This window comes from Arachis hypogaea, chromosome 18, assembly GCF_003086295.3.
Source record: "Arachis hypogaea cultivar Tifrunner chromosome 18, arahy.Tifrunner.gnm2.J5K5, whole genome shotgun sequence".
In the NCBI taxonomy this organism is placed as follows: Eukaryota; Viridiplantae; Streptophyta; class Magnoliopsida; order Fabales; family Fabaceae; genus Arachis; species Arachis hypogaea.
In genome coordinates, this window is record NC_092053.1 from 108,739,158 (window position 1) to 108,745,157 (window position 6,000).

The following is a 6,000-nucleotide window of genomic DNA, read 5'->3' on the forward strand; positions in this document are numbered from 1 at the left end:
CTTTTCGTATCAGAAAATGCATCGGGCAATTCATTTGCTATTATTTGCAAATGTATAATCTTTTGAACTTCTAGTTCACATTGCCCTGATCGAGGATCTAAATGCATTAAGGATTATGCATTCCAATTAAGTTCCTTTTCAAGAAGCTTATTCTCTCCCCTAATGTTGGAAATTTTGATTCATCAAAATGACAATCCGCAAATCGGGCTTTAAAGACATCTCCAGTTTGTATCTCAAGATACCTTACTATAGAGGGAGAATCATATCCAACATATATCCCCAATTTTCTTTGGGGTCCCATTTTAGTGCGAGAAGATGGTGCAATGGGAACATATATTATACACCCAAATATTCTTAAATGACAAATATTTGGCTGCTGGCAAAAAGCTAATTGCATAGGAGAGAATTGATGGTAACTCATTGGCCTCAAACGAATAAGTGCTGCGGCATGTAAAATAACATGCCCCCAAGTCGAGGTTGGGAGATTTGTTCTCATAAGTAAGGGTCTAGCAATTAATCGGAGACGTTTAATAAGTGATTCTGCTAACCCATTTTTTGTGTGAACATGAGCTACTGGATGTTCAACACTTATTCCGTTAGTGATAAACCACTATTTTATGATATATTTTGGACTGAATTGAGTGGGTTTTGTCAACTATTCTCACACTTATTCATGTAAATTGCATGTTTTCAAGTTTCCTTCCTAACTTCGTGCTATAATTGAAAACATGCTTCTTAGGCCTTTAAATCGCTAGTTTTTAATCCTCCATTATTATCATTCAATGTCGTGATATGTGCTTTAAGTGATTACAGGATTTATAGAGCAGGAATGGCATAGAGGATGAAGAGTAAGCATGCTAAAGTGGAAGGAACGCAAGAATTTGAAGATTTGAGAAGCAAGAGGTGACGCGCGCGCATGACTGACGCGTACGCGTATTCAAGCCATTTTCCACTGACGCGTACGCGTGACCTTGTGCAGAGCTTATCGACGCGTACGTGTGGCTGACGCGTACGTGTGACGAGCGTGACGTGCTGCAATTAACAGAATCGCTGGGGGCGATTTCTGGGCTGATTTGGACCCAGTTTCAAGCCCAAAAATGCAGACTAGAGGCTGGGATGGAGCTGAGACTGAGGACACTTCACTTCTCACTTTAGTTTTTTATTAGTTTTGAATTCTAGTGAGAGAAACTCCCACTTCTCTCTAGGGTTTTTGCCATTCTTAGTTTTGCTTGAATTGGATCTTGAGAGAGTTGCTGCTACCTTCAATTGGAGTCATTTTCCTTATAGTTTTCTTCTCTAATTCCTCTATTACTCTTTAAAATTTGATTATTTTAAATTCATGTTTGGATCTTGTTGTGATTGAATTTTGTTAATGCATTGAGTTATTTCCATGTCTATTGTCATTGTTTATTTTGTTCTTGTTAATTATTTACAATGGTAATTTGAATTAAATTATTCTCCTATTTATTATCATGTCTTTTATCTTTACTCACCAAGTGTTTGAGGAAATGTCATCCAATATCATGGAGTAGATTTTCTTGCTTGGTTGGGAGTTGATAATTGGAGCCACTTGAATTGTTATACTCAAGTATTAATCTGTAATTGAAAATTGCTAATTAGCTTGAAACTCACCAACTCTAGTTCTTCTCTACGAGGTAACTAGGACTTGTGAACTAAGGTTAATTATTTCACTTGACTTTCCTTCACTTGTTAGAGGATAACTAAGTGAGAGCAATGAACTTTTACCATTACACTTGAGAAAGACAATAAGGATAGAATTTCTAATTCTCACTCCTAACCAAGGCCTTTTATATTGATTATTTTACAACTCTTGCTAATTATTCATTGCTTTAATTTCTAGTTATTTATTTATTTTGTTCTCAAGCTCGAAAAATCTCCAAGAAAATCCTAACCAATAAATTGCATCTTGTGTCAACTCTTAGAAAATGACCCGGGATTTTACTCCCAATTATTTATTTCACTTGTGACACATTTTAAATTTGATAGCGGAAATCTCGTCGGTCAAGACTGTACTTGCAATGTTAATTTGAAAAAATATTTTTGATAATTCTTGACCAGCATTTATCCGCCTATCAATTTTTGGCGCCGTTGCCGGAGAGTTGCATATGTGTACTAAGTTATTGGTTGGTGTAAATATATTTATATTTACATAATTACATCTTTATTTGTGTGTTTTTTGTTTATTAGTAGTATTTATTATTTATTTTGCTTAATATATTTTGTTACCATGAGCTCTATGTTTCTTTTATTGAATGACGCATTCATTACCGGATCCGATCTTAGCCCCATTTGATCTTGAAATTGAAAAAACTAATTCACATATTAGGCGAGCTCGGCGTTGGTTAGCTTCCGAGGGTGGTGAAGGAGTTTCTCCCAATTCACCAATCTTACCCGAGGTTGAATCCAAAGCGTCATTTGAGGAAGAAACTAACTCCTCTCCTACTAAATCTATTGACATCTCTTCTATTTGAGTGGTTTTATCTACTTTTCTCACATTTATTCAATGAAATAGCATGGTTTCATAATTTTCTCCTAATTTGAACTTAAGTATAAAAACATGCTTTTTAGGCCCTTAATTGGTTAATTTTAATTCACCTTTGATTCCACTAGATTCCTTGATGTGTTTGTTAGTCATTTCAGGTTGAAAAGACTAGGAATGGATCAAAGGAGGAAAGAGAAAAGCATGCAAGATGGAGAAATCATGGAAATCAAGGATTTGTGATGCATTCAACGATGCGCACACGTGGAATGTGAAGTCGCATAGAGACGCGTACGCGTATATGACGCGTACGCGTGGAAAGCAACATTGCCAAGCGACGCGTACGCGTCGATGCTTGCACGTGACTACTTTAGTGAAATCGTGCCTGGCGATTTCAGAAGGGCTCCTGGCCCAGTTAGAACTGAATTGTGGCGGGAAAAGGCTAAAAAGACCAAGGATTGAAGGGGAATACATCTTTTACACACTTTAGATCTAGGTTTAATTCATAGTTTGATTTACTTTTCCTTTGTAATTTCTTGTTCCTCTACATTTACTCTCTCTAGTTTAGCATTTTGTTTTTGTAATTGTTTACTTTGATATTGATGCACTCTTGTTCCTTTTATTTTTCTTTAATACAATTCATGTTTCATTTCCTTTATTGTTAATTTGAGTTGTTGATTATTTAGTTTCTTACAATTGATAGTGTAGATCTACTTTTCTATAACTTTTATCTTGCTTTCCTTTTATGCCTTCCAAATATTTGATTAAATGCTTGGAAGGATTTTAGAATAGATTTTAGTGTTCTTGGCTTGGGATGGTAACTTAGGTGAACTTGAGTTACTAATGTCCAAGGGTTGATAATTGGTGTCCATTGACTCTAGCCTTCCTTAAATTAATTAGTGATAAGGTTAGGACTTATGGATTAGGATTAGTGTAGCTCATTTGACTTTCCTTCACTTGTTAGAGGATGACTTAATGGGATTAATCCTTGCAATTATCATATTGTGGTTAGTAACAAGGATAAAGATCCTTGACCACCATTCCTTGCCAAGACCTTTTTATCATTTGAGTTCATTTACTTTCTTGCAATATTACCTTTCATGTTTCTTATCCAAAATTCCAAAACACTTGCCATAACCAATAACAAGAACACTTCCTTGCAATTCCTTTGAGAGACGCCCTGAGGTTTGAATACTTCGGTTATTATTTTTATTGGGGTTTGTTACTTGTGACAACCAAATTTTTGTATGAGAGGATTATTTGTTGGTTTAGAAGCTATACTTGCAACGAGATTTTATTTATGAAATTCTATACCATACAAAAATCCGCTCATCAAAATGGCGCCGTTGCTGGGGAATTGCAAATGTGCGCTTGTTATTGGTTATTGTACATATGTTAATATTGTGAATAGTTTGCTCTTTTGTTAGTTTTCTTGTTTGAGTTAGTAGTTAGACTTTATCTTCTTTTTTTTTTGCTTTTTGTTTTTGTCTTTCCTATCATGAATTCTCACCCCTTTGGCTATGAGTTTGGTTCTAACTATGTTGTATGAAGTGAAGATTATAATGACAACATGCATCAAGGATGGAACAATCAAAGGTGGGAGGAGCCATATGCATATGATCAATCCTCTTGGCAACAACCTCCACCAATGCACTATGAACAAGGGCCATTCTATGATGCATATCAATGCAGTAGCTATGATGAACCTCCTTGTAGTTACCAACAAGAACCACCATATGCTTACGAACTTCATCCTCAACATAATCCTCAACCATACTCACAAGCCCCTTCTTACCAAACACCTTCATACGACCCTAATCTTTACCCACCATACCAACAACCATATGAACCATATGAGCCATACATAGAACCACCACCATTCCAACCTCAACACCCACAAGAACCACCTCCTCCATACTATTACCAAGATGAACCACCTCCATTGTATACAAATTTCCACCTACAAGATGAATTCTACTTTCTACCACAACCCTCCATGGAAGAATATTCAAGTCCATCAATCCAAGAGCAATATGACCTCACTTATGTTAGCAATTTGGAACAAGAATCAAGAGATCGCCTCAAGAAATCAATGGACCGACTTCAAGCAACCATCCGTCAAATGATAGACTCATGGGATTCATGTCACAAGCAAAACGTGTTCAAGGATGGTTATGAAGGAGTACCCGTGGAGTGTGTTGTGCAACAAGTAGAAAAACTGGAGAGTTTTGAACTACCACACCCCTACCAAGAGGAGCCACCTTCCTATTATGAACCATTTCTCCAAAATTATGAACCTTCTTATCCACCTCAAGCTCCAATTGAGGATTCTCTCACTTTGCTACTTCAAGAACAAATAGAAATGCAAAGGGAGGCACTAGAATCCATGGCCACCTTGGATGAGGTGGTAAATCGATTAGCCTCCCATTGCTTGAACACTCATGGCACTCCCATGTCCACATGTGGAGAATCAATTGAAGAGCCTAGTATGAAGGAGAGATTGGAAACTCCGGTGGAGAATAAGGAATATTGCTTTATATTGGAACAATTGGAGGAAGCTTTGATTGTTGAAGAAGAGGAATAATTGGTTAAATATTAAGGAGATGCGGAACCTCCATGGGAGCTTAGAGTTAAAGAAAACCCCTCCAAGAAGATTGAATTTGGTGTTGAGGAGGAAAGTGCACAACCTCCAAGGAATATTCCATATGAAGAATTGGATGGGATAGAGCAAGAATTGAGTTCTCTTGGAATTGAAGATCAAGTGTCAAATCTTCTTGGTGAAGAAGATAAAATTGATGAACAAATGATTGAAATTGAGAAATCTTGTGAAGAGGTGGAGATCCTTAGAAAAAAAAGGACGAGAGTTGAGTATGCTTTGTCAAGATCCTTGGGAGCTTCTTTACCTAGGTTGTCATCTTCTCCTACACTTGAGTGGGTAAAAGTCATCTCTATTAGCTTTATTATCCCACTTGAGTATAGTTTGCTTGAAACGAATGGTCAACTTAGGGAGCTTTGTGGGATGAAGCGTAAGAGAAGAATGTTTCGTGGTTGGCATTGCAAATTAAGGCTCATTATGGTTGATACTTCAAGGATTAGTTGCAAGGGTTGGGCTAGTGCTAAACTAAATGGGTCTAGAAGGAGAATTTGGCATTCTATTGAGGATTCATCTTGCTTGCCACCCATATGGAATAATGATGATCAACTTAAAGATGGGTGTCAAAACAAAGTGTAGGATCCCGGATCGCACAAGGAAAATCCAATTTGGGAGCCCTTAGCTTGTAAGGAACTCCATCAAGGCTTGGAGACATTACATTTGAGTGATGGAGCTTATTGGAAGTCCAAACATTGGTGGATGTTCAAGGATGGATTCAAGCACAAGCCACCTTGATGAGGAGCTCCCCATAAGTCCAACTTAAGGACAATAAACAAAAGTGCTAGGTGGGAGACACCCCACCATGGTAAAATCTTTTCATTTTTCTCTTTTGTAAATATTGGTAAGA